The sequence below is a fragment of the Cibotium barometz genome, chromosome 57 (genome assembly GCF_041138505.1).
Source record: "Cibotium barometz isolate CiBa-2024 chromosome 57, ASM4113850v1, whole genome shotgun sequence".
Lineage (NCBI taxonomy): Eukaryota > Viridiplantae > Streptophyta > Polypodiopsida > Cyatheales > Cibotiaceae > Cibotium > Cibotium barometz.
Genome location: NC_141102.1, coordinates 13340015 through 13357500, shown reverse-complemented (window position 1 = coordinate 13357500; position 17486 = coordinate 13340015).

The following is a 17486-nucleotide window of genomic DNA, read 5'->3' as shown; positions in this document are numbered from 1 at the left end:
CGTCCTTAAGATCCTTAAGAATGACCAATGTAATTTAGAAGGATTCTTGATATAGAATAAGGCCCAATTACGAGAACTAGACTAGTTACTTTAGAACAGCCAACTTGATACATAAAAGACCTCAAACAATGCCGATTGGATTAGCTTATGGAATCAAGACTTGGAAATGATCCCAAGAAGGGAAGATCTTGAGAAGACCTCGCCAGGATATGTGGTGGCTGGAGGATTCAGCTATTTGGAGTTTCAACTGGAGAGGTGTGAAGTCTCATCGAGCTTGCAATGGTTTACACAACTTTGAATATGTATATAGTGTAATTTGATTGAGATGATGCTTATTTGTTTGGAATACTATATTCATGTGTTGCATATGTTTGTTTGTGGAAGCCTATGAAGGTACCACACAAGTTTATGACTTGCCATGTCGATGTCATCTACCCATGGGGTGCATCACACAAAGGTGGTCATCCGAGACCTTGACCCCTCTCAATCAAACATGGGTATGCTCCTTGGCACGATTGGTCTACCAACAAGGTGCATCACACAAAGGTGGTCATCTGAGACCTTGACCCCTCTCAATCAACAAGGTGCATCACACAAAGGTGGTCATCTGAGACCTTGACCCCTCTCAATCAAACACAGGTGTGGTAGGAGCACGGTTAGTGTGAGGACAAGAAGTGACTCCGGAATGAAAAAGGCAGGGAAGTGCCAGGTGCTAAGTATGTATGCTGGTACTAGACATGAATGGCTCTTGACACCGATACCTAGAGTGTTCATGTTTCTAGGATAGGTGACGATCAATAGAAGAAACCCATAAGATTATTTTATACTTTGTGTTGAGGTGGTTGTGAGACATTATAGGGATCCTCTAGTCATCACGATGGTCCAAGAGTGTTTGAGCTCATTGGTGCGTATCGTCCTAGTCTAAAGATCATAGTCGTGGTGTAAGGAGATTTATAATAATGAGGTGACATTGATGTGACACTAATGTGTTACTTGGATATTTGTTATGTAATCATAGTCCTAGTTTAAAGATGACAGTCGTGGTGCAAGGAGATTTATAGTAATGAGGTGACATTGATGTGACACTTATGTGTTACTTGGATATTTGTGACATTGATGTGACACTTATGTGTTACTTGGATATTTGTTACGTAATGTGTGACATAGACACATGATATATGCATGATTTGAAAATAACAATGTGATATATATTTTCTTTTGAAAAAGGATTATTTTTATAAAGGAGTGTTGGTGTGAACTCTTGTTTTTAAGTGGTATGTGAGTATAATGGCAATTTTCAATTATGGGTGAGTGAGTTCACACCAACTCCATAGGTCCAATGGAGGGGGAAAGGCTAGACCCATGGGATTAGATGGATCTATGGGCTAGGCTGAATCTATAGATCTAATCAAAGTAGAAAAAGATTAAACATTGGAAAGTGAGCAATCGGCGAGTGGACTCGCAAAGCGAGTTCTTTTAAAAAACGAAACAAAATTGTGTTATTAGAACGAGAAAAACTTGGGATGAATAGCTTAGTTGGCAAATCATGAATAAGGATGGATGCATTACCTTCATAATCAAAACAAGTCATGACATCTTGTTAAGCTCGGAGGAGTCTTCGATGTGGCCTACTTGTTACATTTATGATGGAAATACACCTGGTGGAATATTTCACTTTTCTTGCATAAGGATTGTTCTAGTTATACTGAGAGGAGCTAATGGAATAGCCAAGAATTAGGACATTATGATATGAGGCCCCAAGTGAGTTTCTCTACCCTTAGTATGATTCCATTTCCATTGATAGAGGGGTCGGGGTCTCACATATATACACATGTATATATATACATGTGAGACACTCTACCCTTAGTGTGATTCACACTAAGGGTAAAGGGGCTGGGTTCTGAGATATATACACATGTATATATGTGAGACACTCTACCCTTAGTGTGATTCCATTGCCATTGATAGAGGGGTAGGGGTCTCACATATACACATGTATACACACACACACACACACACACACACACACACACACACACACACACACACACACAAACACACACAAATAGAGTGAAGGCCCAGCTCTCCCTTGTCTTGGGACTGCTCTCTTAGAAGCCTTCTGTACTTGGGATTCGGTTGGTTCTAGCTCTGAACCCAAGGGGATCATAAAAAATATGACTTAAATTTCATATAAATTAAACTTTTTATACAACAGACATTACAAAATCTGCTAGTATACATTAGAACTCTTTACACAACAGACATTACAAAATCTACTAGTATAAATTACCATTTCCATCTGGGAAATGGGGGAGGAGACTTGAGCTAGCATACGGTCTTCCCGTAATCTAGCCCACCAACCTACCACTCTATCTCGAGATGAATTTATATAAATTTTCCATAAGTTCCTTGAAAGAAAGGTGCATCTAGATTAACCTAGATTAGCCTAGGATTATCCTAATTAGCTCAGATTAGGAAAAGCTAGAGAGATTAGCACTAAGCAATTTGGAAAGTAAAGTGTAATGAGTATCACAAGATGTCAAAAAGGTCAAAAGGGTACAATCTCCTAGAACACATGCCTTTTATAGTCCCAAGGCCCATGTGCCCTAATCCCACATGTAAATGACCCTAAGCCCATGTGCCTAGGCCCATGCCATGTGCATGTGCATCCTAAGTTACAAACCATCCCCTCCTTACATGATTCCGCCCTCAAAATCGAAGGGTGATCATGCACAAAACAAATACAAAGGCTATATACAATGAACCAAATACATGACCAAGTGTCACCAATACAGAGCACCAATACCAATACATGAATCTCATGACCCCTAGAATCAAATGGAAAGGATAAGGAACCACTGTCGATGACAAAGCTAGTCAAATATCCTCTAGGATCAAACGAAAAATACAATAGTGTCGCCCCGAAGATGAGGTAGTCCATAGGTGTTACCACATAGATGGAATGTAAATCTAAATCATGACCCCTGGAATCAAATCAAATATCCTCTAGGATCAAACGAAAAATACAATAGTGTCGCCCCGAAGATGAGGTAATCCATAGGTGTTACCACATAGATGGAATGTAAATCTAAATCATGACCCCTGGAATCAAATGGAATGTGGGACTCTTGTTGATGACGAGGCTATCTATGCAACTGCCTGGATCGAAAAGGAAATCCACGGCATGCAAAATCCAAGACAATAGTCCCACAATAAACTAGTGCAAGTGGAAAGGATAAGGAACCACTGTCGATGACAAAGCTAGTCGAATATCCTCTAGGATCAAACGAAAAATACAATAGTGTCGCCCCGAAGATGAGGTAATCCATAGGTGTTACCACATAGATGGAATGTAAATCTAAATCATGGGCTCTTGAATCGCCTGGATTGAATGGAAAATGTAGAGAGCCAATGTCAGTGTCGTGATCGGCTAATCCTCCGAGATCAAATGGATAGACACCCATGTCGATGATGTAAGACAAAGCTATAACTCCGCATGTGTGAAATGGATAGCCAAAGTATAGATCATCTAACCATGGAACAAATGTGTGACTACCTAGATCAAGAAGGAAGTATTCAAGATCCTCGTCCAAAGTGAAATGACCACCATAAATATCATCAAATCCATGGTCCAAATAACTGCTCAGGTGAGAATCTGGATGTGATGCATGTAAATCCACATAATGCATGGTCCAAATAACTGCTCAGGTGAGAATCTGGATGTGATGCATGTAAATCCAAAGTGAAATGACCACCATAAATATCATCAAATCCATGGTCCAAATAACTGCTCAGGTGAGAATCTGGATGTGATGCATGTAAATCCACATAATGCACCATATAATCAGATGCCATGCATCCCAAATGACATATACTACATCCAGAAGTAAATGCCCTAGCTCCAAAGAAAGTAGTATCATGTCAACATCCATAGAAGCCAAAAGAACACACCTCAAGGTCAACATCATGCGATGATAAGAGTGAATCAATGTTGTCATCCCATGTAGCATCACTCAAAATGTCAAAAACATGATCCACTACATTAATAGGTATATGGATATGAGCCAAACCATGCACTACCTCCTCATGTGCAAAACCCCTTATGTATGTATAATGATCTAAGATATCAATGTACTCATCAGTATCATCATAATCATCAGTGAAAAATGAAGAGGTATCCTCACATGAAAGATGAATGGTATCATCTCATAAATCATCATCTAGGGCATCCCCAAGTCCTCCAAGGTCATCCTCATAAACATGGTCTATCTTCATCAATGATGCCCCTATGTGATCTATATCCCATGATAAATCTATCTCCAACAATATAGGATCTAAGGAGATGTCTAGATCAAATGCAAATCTCTCAAGATCTATATCATATGATCTACTATGGATATGATCATCATCCATCAAATCACTAACCATGTCCTCCTCACAATCTCTAAAATAATCATCATGAAATCATGGTCACTATACATCAATGGAATCCATAAATAACCTATATTCAAAGTAGGTCAATCTCTCTAATCACTAGATCTAGGAAAATACCCAAATCAAATGCAAAGCTCTCTAGATCCGTATGCATAATCTTCTCTCTCCTACGAAGCCTGACCTCAATAAAATCATTGCTATGCTCATGTGCAATGCCTGACTACCCAAGTATATGCACTAAACCCAAGTAAATGCTGCCAGGTATGCTATGAGAACTAGGAGTAGAGATAGAATCATAGATATCACCTTGAATAGAAGATCTAAAGAGTACCCTGACTCACCTAGCACTAGAAACTCAGGTCTATGCTCCTCATGCACTATCGTATGCTCATCAACATGTGAAGCATCATCATCCCGAATCTCACACACTGCAATGGATGCATCACTAGTCAAGAGCTGATCCCCATGATAGTCTAATGCATCACTACTATGATCCGCTGGAAGGTAGGCAGACATAGGCGTATTATCAATCACAATGCTCGAAATTCTCACTGCCATCCCTCCCATAAAGATCCATCCCACATGATCTAACTCACACACATCACAATCACTATCACTATCACTATCACTATCACTATCACTATCACAAGCATCATCATCATGTGCATATGTGTCAGTGGCAACATGTGCACGTGTATCACTATCATCATGTGTATGTGTGTGCGATACATTAATATCATCATGTGTATGTGTGTATGATACATCATCATAGGTATGTGGGTGTGATATATCATCATCATCATCATCATATGTGCCGATGTCGATGCGGTATACATCCTCAAGAACATAATCACGACTACTCAAGAATGTAGGACACTTAAATAAGAGACCATAGGAGTCATCCCAACTGAGAAAAACTGATCCATCATCCTCCAAGAAATATCTGAATGACTAACAGGCAAAGGATTGCTGAATGTGCCAATCTCTCTCATCCCATAGATGATGAACATGTATAGACAGTAAACTCCACAATTCATCCTCCACGTATGGTCTGAATGAACTATCTCCTCATCAAGTGAAATAGATGATGAAGGATCTAATGGTCGAAGTCTGGATGTCCCAAATGTATGCATAAAGTTGGCAAAAGTGATGTATAATCTGATGTCGGGTAACCCATGGTACTGTGTATGAAAAATCCCAACTAAGAATCTAGCATCACACGTGTGTCCCCAATCATCAAGAATTACAAGATGATGTCGTCTCTTTGAAGAAAGAAAGGACCATGGCGAGTAGCAGAGGGGTAATAGTAATAAATCATGGCTACATGCGAACACTGCCCAATGCTTAAAGCATGTGAACAATACCAAATGAAAGCTCAAATCGTGTGAACGAGGGCTACAATGCGTAATGAACTCACACCGTATGTGAATGCACCCAAACTAAGCACTAATGTGTGTGGAAAAGGATATTGTGCACCCAAATGTGTGAATAACTATCACATTATGATAATGCGCATGAACACACCCCATAAAAGCCCCAAGCATGTGAACACCCCACACAAATGTGCTCGTGTGAACAAGTCTCACAATGCATAAAAGCATATGAACAAAGCCCAACAATGCTCCAATGTGCGTGAAGAACAACCCCCAAGGTGATCAAATTAACACTAAATCACCCCACGTGTGTGAAGTGCGTGTGAACATGATCCACAAAACCAAAGCGTGAAATGTGTGTGACAAACACCCCCAAAATGCACCAAATCTATCCCATGACACAGAAACAACCTCCTCGTGGCTCAAGGCGCGTAAACAAGCCTGATGAACACACGTCGCATGTGAATAAGCCCAAAAAGAAACATAAGCATGTGGAAAAGATCCGCAATATGCAACAACACATGAACAAGTGTTGATAATGTGCTAATGGGTGACATACCTCACAAGACCCACTATGTGTAAACAAGCTATATGAACTCAACAAGTTGCGTGAACTTCCCCTAATGTAAATAGGCTGGCCAAAGTATAGGAGGTGTGGAGTGGCCAAAAACTTAAAGGAGTGTGTACACACAAACCCTAAGCTTGGGTCAATTAATGAAAGAAAAAGCGTGCTTTTTATTCTCCTTCTCTTTCCCTCTTCTTGTTTACTCTCGCGTGCAGGCTTCCTCCTGTGGTTGCAGGCGATGCATTTCTTTCAAAACAGCAAAATGAAGCGCAATGTCGATGTTGCCGTGCTGCTCGTCGTTAGATCTGTCATCTGTGCTGATTGTTGTAGAGATTGGACGCTGCTGCTGCCGATGGCCTGCTGAGAACTGTTGCCGATAACCTCTCCCCATCAGTTTTTCATTGTCAATTCTTTTTTCTACTACCGAGTGATGCATAGAGACACATCAAGATGGAGAATGTACTATGTTCGAGCATGTGGTAAGCACCAAGGAGGGAGATATTATGGTGAAGGGCTCCAAGTCACAAAGTCAGTAGCTATGACCAAGTCACATAGTCAGTAGCTCAAAATTGTTAGGTTGCAATGAAGTTTTGCAAAGGCAACCCCTAATGTTGCAAGCGGATCAGCTGAGATAGATAGATGTGCTGCTCTAAAATGCCCTAACATCAAACGAATAACTTGCTTTGTACTGAGCCTAAAAGGCGATGATGTTACTGCCAAGAACGCTTGCTTGATGCTTCTTCTGTGGACATTGCCGCGCGGCCTTAGAGTTGGTTGTGGCAAAGTGCAATAAAGTTTGACAGATTTGTAACAAAGATTTGTAACTTAATTGTAATTAAGTTTGACAAATTTGTAACTTAATTGCAAAATTAAGTTTGATAGATTTGTAACTTAACGATTAACTAAGAGCAACAAAAGTTTGACAAATTTGTAATAATATGCAAAAGGTCTTCACGATCAAGAAATCTTATATGCAAGTTAGGAGAACCCTGTGGTGTATGGGGCACTCTCGCTCACACCAATGGACTGGGTTCAATTCTTAGCAAGGCCATACATTGTTAACCAGCAAACTTTTTGGATTTCTGCACTAAACATTGTAAAGCTTGTACACTTTTGTATCAAAACTAGTATAGCTTGATCAATCTGTGGTGTAGAAGTATATGTAGCATTGATCTTTGAAAGATTGTTACTAATGTATGATAACACGCTGTTTTTGCACAAATTTGAAAAGATTTAACAGTTTTTACACACTATCTTGCTCAAGAATTGCATCATTTCATTGTTATTCTTTGTAATTCATTGCTCTTGAAACTTTAACAATTTCTTTGTAATCTTTGTCACAAATTGTCAAGATTCACTTAATCTTTTACCAAAATTTGAAATCTTGCACAAGTTTTAAGAAATTTCACTTTAGAACAAGATTAGATTTTAAGCAAACGCACTGTACCATTTTTGCTCCATATTTTGAAGGAAATTGAGTTTTTGCACTTCTTGAAAATCTGCATTTTGAAAATCTGCATTAAATCTAGGAGATCTGTTCAAAACTGCAATGAATGTGCACTCACCACATGACTCTGTAACTTTGCAACAGAAATCTGAGAACTCTGCATAGCAATCTGAATGCTGTGCATAACAATTTGAATACTCTGAACACTGTGTATAACAATTTGAATACTCTGCATAGCAATCTAAATATTGTGCATAACAATTTGAATACTTTGAATATTTTGCACAGTAATCTAAAAACTTTGCACAACAACCTTGATTTTCTGCACCACAATCTTCTTGCAAAACTTCTTCAAGAACTCAAGATTTGGTAATCTAGGATTTGATCTTCAAGAAATTAGGGCTTGAAGGATTGATATTTGAAACTGTAGGTTCTCTAAGTAAGATAATATAAGAAAATCCCTCAATATTGGTTACTAAAATCTTTGTAAATCTTAATTTCAAGAATCAAGAAAATTTTTAAGAAAATCAAGAAATTTAAGAAATCAAACAGTAAAGTGGATTAGGGTTTTGAAAACAGTGATTAATACAAATTTAAAAATGATAAATACAAATTTCATTGCTAATCTTATCAAAATAAAAAATTAGTAAATTTAAAAAATTATATAAAAATCAATTTTAAAAATGATTAACACTAATTATCGTGACTGAGATAATGCATTCTAAAAAATCAGATTAATAGTGATTTGAAAATGATTATCAGTAATCATTACCTAAGCAAGGATCTAAGCCAAGGGCTCTGATATCAATGAAAGAAAGGTGTATCTAGATTAACTTAGATTAGCTTAGGATTATCTTAATTAGTCTGAATTAGAAAAATCTAGAGAGATTAGCACTACGCAATTTGGAAAGTAAAGTGTAGAGTATCACAAGATATCAAAAAGGTCAAAAGGGTACACTCCTAGAGCATATGCCTTTTATAGTCCCAAGGCCCATGTGCCCTAATACCACATGTAAATGACCCTAAGCCCATGTGCATGTGCATCCTAAGAACACTTTGTTACATTCCTTGTATTTCTTCAGTATACAAATAATCTCAAACAATCAAATAAACCATTTATTACTTATTTAAGCATGCACTAGAAGTTACCTATAGTGGGGACCAGAGGAGGGGGCTGGTTCGAGTGCCACCCTTGCTCTTGAACAAGAAGAACCACCAATTTTGCAAATCTAGCTTGCCCCAAGCAAGCTTTTGGCAAAAAATCAAGAAGGGAAAAAATTTCAAATTTTCTCATAGCTTTTGATAGAGGATTTGAGAGCCCAATTCTTCTCCAAGGGGTTAAAACCTTACTTAAGACATACCTAAAGAGGGCATACATAGGGGATCAAGTGTATGGATTATATGGAGGAGGAAATAGGGCTGGGAATTTGTGCCAATTTTTGCATGAAGGAGAGGCCTCAAAGAAGTGCTTAAAAGCATGGGAAGAGTATCTCTATTGCTTGGAGAAGGTAGATTAGGTCTTCGGATGAAGCTTTGAGCATGAGAGAAGCCATTAATTTTCTGCACAAGGTGAGAAGAGGGCTAGAAGAGCTACATGAAGTTACAAAACCCACGAACCATATAACATGCTTTTCTCTGTCAAACTTACTCAAAATAGAATTAAAAAGTATTAATTAACTTTAATTGTCATAAATAAGGTTTGGGGGAGGGTTCTAGCCCTTCTAGAGAGAGGTGAAAGGCCACATGGCCTCACACTAGAGAGAGGTGAAAGGTCACATGGCCTTTCACCTCTCTCTAGAGAGGTTTGGGGGAGGGTTCTAGCCCTTCTAGAGATAGGTGAAAGGCCACATGGCCTCACACTAGAGAGAGGTGAAAGGCCACATGGCCTTTCACCTCTCTCTAGAGAGGTTTGGGGGAGGGTTCTAGCCCTTTTAGAGATAGGTGAAAGGCCACATGGCCTCACACTAGAGGTTGCCAATTTTCAATTTGGAAATTTATAATTTCCCAACCTTGGTGTTAAAACCTTTGTTTTTGGTTAAATTTTCACCCTTTATTTTCTTTACTATAATGTGAAATCTAATTGAATGGAGGTCATACTATGGGCTATACGGTAGGATGGTCATGCTAGGAAGTAAATGCATATTTTTTGGGGTGAAAAGCGGTAGTTGGAGTTATTTTAAAATTCTAGTTTAGATAACTAAATGTAATAATACCTTATTTTTCTAATTATAAAAATAACTTAAAAACTATGTTAATTTTTATTTTATCATAGTTTAATATTTAATAATAACTCTTAAACCAATTTTTGGCTATTATATGAAAAGCACACAACCACAAGTATATTTATAAAAATATTAATTTAAAGGTTCCAAGAATACATGGAATTATTCTATTTATAGAGTTACACTCACACAATTTCTTCAATTCTAATTATAAAAAATAAAATCGTGCTATGAAAACTAGTTAGCCAGGCCCAAGAATTCAAGATCTCTCTTGTGAACCTAATTCACTCATACTTGAGCCATATTAAGTATTTAAATTCAAAATTCTATAACTATATTCAAGATTGCACAGCCAGAGAGGGAGCAGTGTTAAGGGTCACCTTACAAACTCCTCCACCTAAATAAATGGACTTGTTTTCAGCTCAAGAAAGAAGAAAAGTTTCATCGGATCATATCGAATCGTTTCCAACAAGTAGCATCCTCTAATAGATAATATTTCCATTGGATTAGGGCTTCCTAACAAGTAGCATCCTCTACTAGATATAATTTCCATTGGATTAGGACTTCCCCCAAACAAGTAGCATCAGGGCTTAGAATTTCCATTGGATTAGGACTTCCCCCAAACAAGTAGCATCCTTTCCTAGATAGAATTTCTTTTGGATTAGGGCATCCCAACAAGTATCATCCTTAGCTCAAGAAAGAAGAAAAGTTCCATCGGGTCACGTTAGATCATTCCCAACATGTAGCATCCTTTACTAGATAGAATTTCCATTAGATTAGGGCTTCCCAAAAAGTAGCATCCTCTACTAGCTAGAATTTCCCAACCTGTGGCATCCTTTACTAGATAGAATTTCCATTAGATTAGGGCTTCCCAAAAAGTAGCATCCTCTACTAGCTAGAATTTTCATTGGATTAGGGCTTCCCGGATAATACTTAAAGGCCTCTCTCTAATATCCAAAATTTTCTCTAGTTTGGTGGGAAGTTTTGCTTGGTGCTCAGTTATAATGAGCTCATCATTTATGTGCTCATCATTTATGTGACTCATTAGGAATATACTTTTTCAGTTTTGCTTGGTGCTCAGTTATAATGAGCTCATCATTTATGTGACTCATTAGGAATATACTTTTTCAACAAACTGACACGAAATATATTATGAATTTTGAGATAAAAAGATAAGAGAAGCTAAAAAGCTTGATGTCTGACTTTCTTAGTCATTGCATAAGGACCACACTATCTAGTTTGCTAGCTTCTAAAATTCTCCTAGAGATATAGAATTTTTCTTTGGTCAAAATCTAAGAAACACCATATCTCCTTCTTTAAAAGTCTTATGAATGTGTTTAAATCAGCATAACTCTTTTGATGGTCGAGCTATCTTCAAATTCTGTCAAATACTTTTTATTAAATTTATTTACCTTCTAACATTTACTTGGTGGATTCAACTTTGATTAAACAAGTCATTGGTGTGATGCACTCTTGTCTATATAAAAACTTAAATGGTGACATGCCTAGGCTCCTATGGAATGAAGGATTATAAGCAAATTCAACTAAATAAATGTAAGTCGTCCATTTATGAGGCTCTTGGCTATAATAAGCTCTAAATTAGTGGTGTGATGCTCTTGTCCATATAAAGCTTTAAATAGTGACATGCCTAGGCTCCTATGGAATGAAGCAAATTCAACTAAATAAACGTAAGTCACCCATTTATGAGATTCTTGGCAATAATAAGCCCTAACCATATCTTAAATCATGTGATTTACGCTTTCAATTTACTCGTCCATCTATGGGTGATAGGGTGATCTCATATCTTGGAGTTCATATGGATAGAGCCGTCCAAAATCTAGAAGTGAATGCAGAGTCTTGATCACTAACTATTCTATGAGGGAGACCATGGAGTTGAACTATTTCTTTAAGAAATGATTTATCAATATTGGCAGCTAAGTATATCTTCTTTATTGGAATAAGGTGAGCTACTTTAGTCAGTTTGTCAACTACTATCGTGATTGTATTATACCCACCTTGAACTTTGGGAAATTTGGTGTGATAAAGTCCATACTGATACACTCCCACTTCATTTGAGGTAAATCCAATGGTTGCAAAGCTCCAGGTAGCTTGGTCTTGGTACCTTAACTTTTTAAAAAACCAAGCATCTTTTAACATAACTCAAAGCATCCTTTTTCATACCTGGCTAGAAGACACTCCTTCTTATAGAAGTATAAATCATGTGGTATCTAGGATGAGTAGCTATAGATCCATTCATGGAATTCCATAAAAATCTTCTTTTTGAATTTTGAAAATTTTGGAATACACAATCTCTTGTTGAAATAAATATTTCCCTCATCCAAGATAAATCCTTCAACCTTAAGCTATTTTTGTCATTGTTGCAAAGTTCTTGAAGAATTGGTCCAAAATATTGGTCCCTACTTGACTGTTAACCATGCATGGAACAAATGGTTTGACCGAAACGTTAAGGACAAGGAGCTTAAAGAGGTTTGTTAAGGACAAGGAGAACTTAGTGTTGTTGTGGAATGAGTAGTAATAAACAAAAAAGTTAAAAATTTGAGGCATGGGACCCTTTAAGATCACCAAAATCACTCCATAAGGGTTGGTCAAAACTAAGACCCTTATTGATGGCATCGATACCAATGGGTATATCAATGGGAGTAAGCTAAAAAAAATATTATGAGCCCCTAACCTGAGACATAAAAATAAAGAAGAGAAAAAAGAACAAGATCAAATAAAAAGACTCTCCTACTAAGTAACGGATGGGAAAGACACTATCGATCAATATATATGGCTATGCTATCATCCATGGAGGATGAAGACTTGGATATTGAGCCTGCAAGGGATAACATTCAAGTGTCTATGTCCGAAAACAATATCACGATGTACTCTTTCTTGAGTTTTTGATTTCCCTCAATTATGAGTCTCTTAAAAATAATGGAGGATCTCAGGTAAGGCACAAAAATATTGGAGGATGATAGCATAGCCAGATTGAGCCTGCAAGGGTAAACATTCAAGCGTCTGTGTTGTCTGAAAATAATAACACGATGTCCTCTTACTTGAGTTTTCGATTTCCCTCGATTATGGGTCTCTTAAAAATAATGGAGGAACTCAGGGAAGGCACAAAAATATTTCTCAGGGCATCCATCTCACATCTTAACGAGGATGACTTTTGAAAGTAAAAAAATATATTTGATATATTAATTGCCAATGTAGGTAGATGCAAACTACTAGTAGGTAGATGCAAACTACTAGTAGTCAACGATAGCATTTAGAATCAAAACTTCTTCCTCATCCAAGATAAATTGGTAGAGCTGAGTATATCTTCTTTACTGGAGTAAGGTGAGCTACTTTAGGCAGTCTGCCAACTACTACCATTATTGTATTAAACCCACCTTGAACTTTGGGAATTTTAGCGATAAAGTCCATACTGATACACTCCCACTTTGTTTGAGGTAAATCCAGTGTTTGATTCTCTCATCAGTAGATTCCTCTCACCTTTTCACTACTATATCCACTTAATTACAGACTCCCTTTTATAGTCTCTTACTAAGGGCTTGTTCCCGCACACACCATTCACTTGCATATTTCAACACCTCCCCTCAAGTGAATAACTCTAGCACACTTGGACCCTCAAGTGAATAACTCTAGCACACTTGGACCCTATACCAAGTTTCCCTCTTACTTGGTAGCTCGCGAGACCAGTGCCTCAAGTCCCTAACTCATAGTCCTTGACACTCTCTCTCTATGTGTCCAAGGCTACTACAAGTGCCCGTGACCTTGACTAAAGTGCTCACACATACATCTACCAAACATTGGGTTGTGGGGTTTCTCTCTCTTTCTCTCTCAGAAAAGATGTTATGACTCCTCTACCACCTTAGGAGTCTCCATGAAGTTTTCCGATGTCGATCTTTCTTCATTTGGTTTGTTGGCAGTCTCTAGCCATGTGTCCTGGCTTCCCACAGTTGTGGCAAGTGAAGGTCCTTTCTCCTCCCCTACCTCTTCCTCGTGCAAGGCCTCCTCGAGTGTAGAATGCTTTCTCCTTTCCAGTTGTTGGGTTCAATCCTTTCTTCTCTTTGACTTTGTTCTCTTGCTCTAGTAGAGCTCCTTCTATCTCATCATGCAGCTTCAAATCTGGTACATTCTTTAAGGTTGCCACAATGTTCTCATACTCTCCCTTGTCCACACTCTTTAGAAGCACTGCTGGTGCCTCATCATCTTCTACCTTCTTTCTCCAATGGCTGCCAATTGTTGCTTAATGCTTTTGTATTTGTTCAAGTGTGTGGTTAGAGGTTAAAATCCTTCATGTTAAGTTTGTAGAATTGCATTAGCAGATTTATCTTTGAATTCTTTGCTTGAGTGCCAAATAATTTGTTAAGTTCATTCCATGCATCTTTAGCTTGTTGTATCCCTGCAATGTGGTGGAATGATTTCATCATTTAAGCTAAGTGCAACGAGCCCTAATGTTTTCTCATTCCTGATCTTTCACTCATTCTCCCAATTCTCCTCTGGACATTCATCTCTTCCCTCAACTAGCCCCCACAGATTTTTACTCATGAGCAAATACATGGTCTTTGTTTGACATGTATGGAACTCCTCCTCGTTAAATTTAGATATTTCTTGTGCACTGCTCATATGATGATGTGAAGGGGGTTTTACCTCTTGATCCAATTCAAGATTCAAGGGTAGTGTCTACCCTTTTACAACTCAAATCTGGTTTTAAATGATGATTACAACAAATTTACAAGCATGAATACACCAAAAAATTGCATAAAGCCAAGGGTAATTTTGATTGGTACTGAATGGTTAAGATATCAAACCATCTCCAAATTGCAATCTAAAGTGATAGAGAACTATATCAGATACCCAATGGTAAATTTGAACGATCAATTGCACCAAAATACAGTGATTAGTGCTAATTAATTTGATTAGTGAAATAATTCCATGTTTTGTGTGCAAAAAATAGAGTGTATAGGGAGGCCAGATTTGGTGCCTTAGAGTTCAAATGAGCTCATATCCTTTCAAGGGGATCAATACAATTAGTTTAGTAGAGGATCAAGCCAAGAAACAAAAAATAGAGTGTATAGGGAGGCCAGATCTGGTGCCTTAGAGTTCAAATGAGCTCAGATCCTTTCAAGGGCATCAATAGCAGTTAGTCTAGTAGAGGATCAAGCCAAGAAACAAAAGCTTTGACCAAACATTGAATGCTTAATCTTTGTTTTACCAAAGACACTTGCAGATTTGATGCAAAGCTTGATGCCACTTATCCTTGAAGAATTTCTCAAATCTGAGATCACTAGCATGTTCAACACACGCAAAAACCTCTTGGGCTAGCACCATTTCTCCCAATTCCAAGGCATGATGATGAATTTGGAGTTTTTCTTAGAAAATAAGGCATTGACGACTTTGTGATTTTCTGCAGATCCTGGTGGCGGTTTGACGCGTTGATGAATTGGTCTGAAGCGTAGGGGTTGTAGCTAGATGTGGCTAAGAGCTTTTAGCCTAATGTTAAGGCTGGAGGGAGATCGAGTCCCTCCACCAGCTGGGGGGTGCAGAGTATAGTTGAAAAGAGCTTTAAAAATGGATTAACTCCTAATCATGATTAGTAGGGTAGTTATAGTTAAAAATTTGGATGGATTCCTAGGCTATGGCTCTGATACCAAGTTGAAATGCAAGCAAGAGTGGGCTATGGTGGATCAAATGCAAAGATCAACATGATTAGAAGGTGATTAGAAGAGGATTAATATGAGATTAGTGTATAATTAATCTAATGGCTTAATGTAGGCATGGATACTCAAAAACTAGCCATTTCTGATTAGGCCAATGCCTCAATTTATAGGTTTTACATCCACAAGATGCCAAGCATCTAATCCCATTGATTTCTCTTTGATTTGTGCCACCTCCCCTACATCTAAGGGCATCTTTTCCTAGAATCTTTCCACACCCCTATATTCACTCATGCTACCCTTGATTCTCTCATCAGTAGATTCCTCTCACCTTTTCACTGCTACCCACTTAATTACAGACTCCCTTTTACAGTCTCTTACTAAGGGCTTGTTCTCGCACACACCCATTCACTTGCATATTTCAACAAGTTTATCAATGCGAGGTATAGGATATTTATTTTTATAGTGCACTGATTTAGGCCTCTATAATATACACACAACCTTAGAGGACCATCTTTCTTTTTCTGAAATTATATAGGGGCTCCCCAAGCTAATACACTAGGTCGTACAAAATCTTGGTCTAAAGTTTCTTTAATTATTCCTTTAGTTCTATTACCTTTGGCACAGATGTAGGCCTAAGGGATTCTAGCTTACTTTTAACAAAGGAGGTTTCATGCCATTAACAAACCTTCTTAACAGTTGTTCATTGGTCATGTTAGGGGCATACTTAGAAAGTCTGATGAATTCCTCATGGTAAGCTTCTATTGGAAAATTTCTTTATATGCAAGAGAATAATTCACTCATTTTTATATGGTTGTATGTGGGGATAAGATAGAGGCTCTTTAGCATGTCCTTAATTTGAGTCTAAGAAACACCATCATCATTTGGATTCTAAGTTTGTCACATCAAGCTGATTTCCAGCAACTTTTGGTAGGAGAAGGGCCATAGTAGCTTTTTTTGCTTTGGTATGTAATGTACTCCCCCATGGATCCCATCCACTCTTCTAGACTTTCCTCGGCATTACATCGACTCTGGTTGTTGAGACTTATGTAGAAGATCTCTTAGATCCATCGTCCATAGCTACACCACATCGGGTCAAGGGGAAAAACAACTCATTCTTTTTCTTGCATAGTTCTGAAAAAAGTAATAGAATCATTTTTATACTTATTCAATTTATTCACACTTAGTAAAATATTTCTCGTCATAAGAGAAAAACTACTTATCACTAATTTTATTATTAGGATATAAACTCCCTTAATTATTTATATAGAATGGCTCTTTACCTTTCTTCCAGGTATTATCCCCATGTTGTCTTTGACTAAACTGGGTGGCCATGGGTGCCATTACCCTATGCTCATTAGATTGAGCTAAAAGACAATCAAGTCTATGATCATATTCTTTTTCAGATAAGGAGTCATCAATTACCCTCTAAATCACATCCACATCTAACTCTCCTATCTTTTTACAAAGTAAAAGATTGGTGGACCAATGAGAAAACAGTCCAAAAGGAGCCTCAACAACAGAAGTAGCAAGGTTTCCAAGCCAAGTATTTGTCCTTTAATTTTTGAAGAAGTGTTGCTTATATCAAGCCACACCTTCTCATTAAATTTCTACCTCGAATCTATCGGCGACTCTTTGAAAATATAAAAATTCTACAGGTTTATGAGGGTTGGGTTTGATATGTCTTTAGAGTACCATGACTGGAACCTAGATTTTTAGATAACATAATCACTTTTCTTAGGCTTAAGTCTTAAAAAAAGAAACTCAACCTCTTTATTT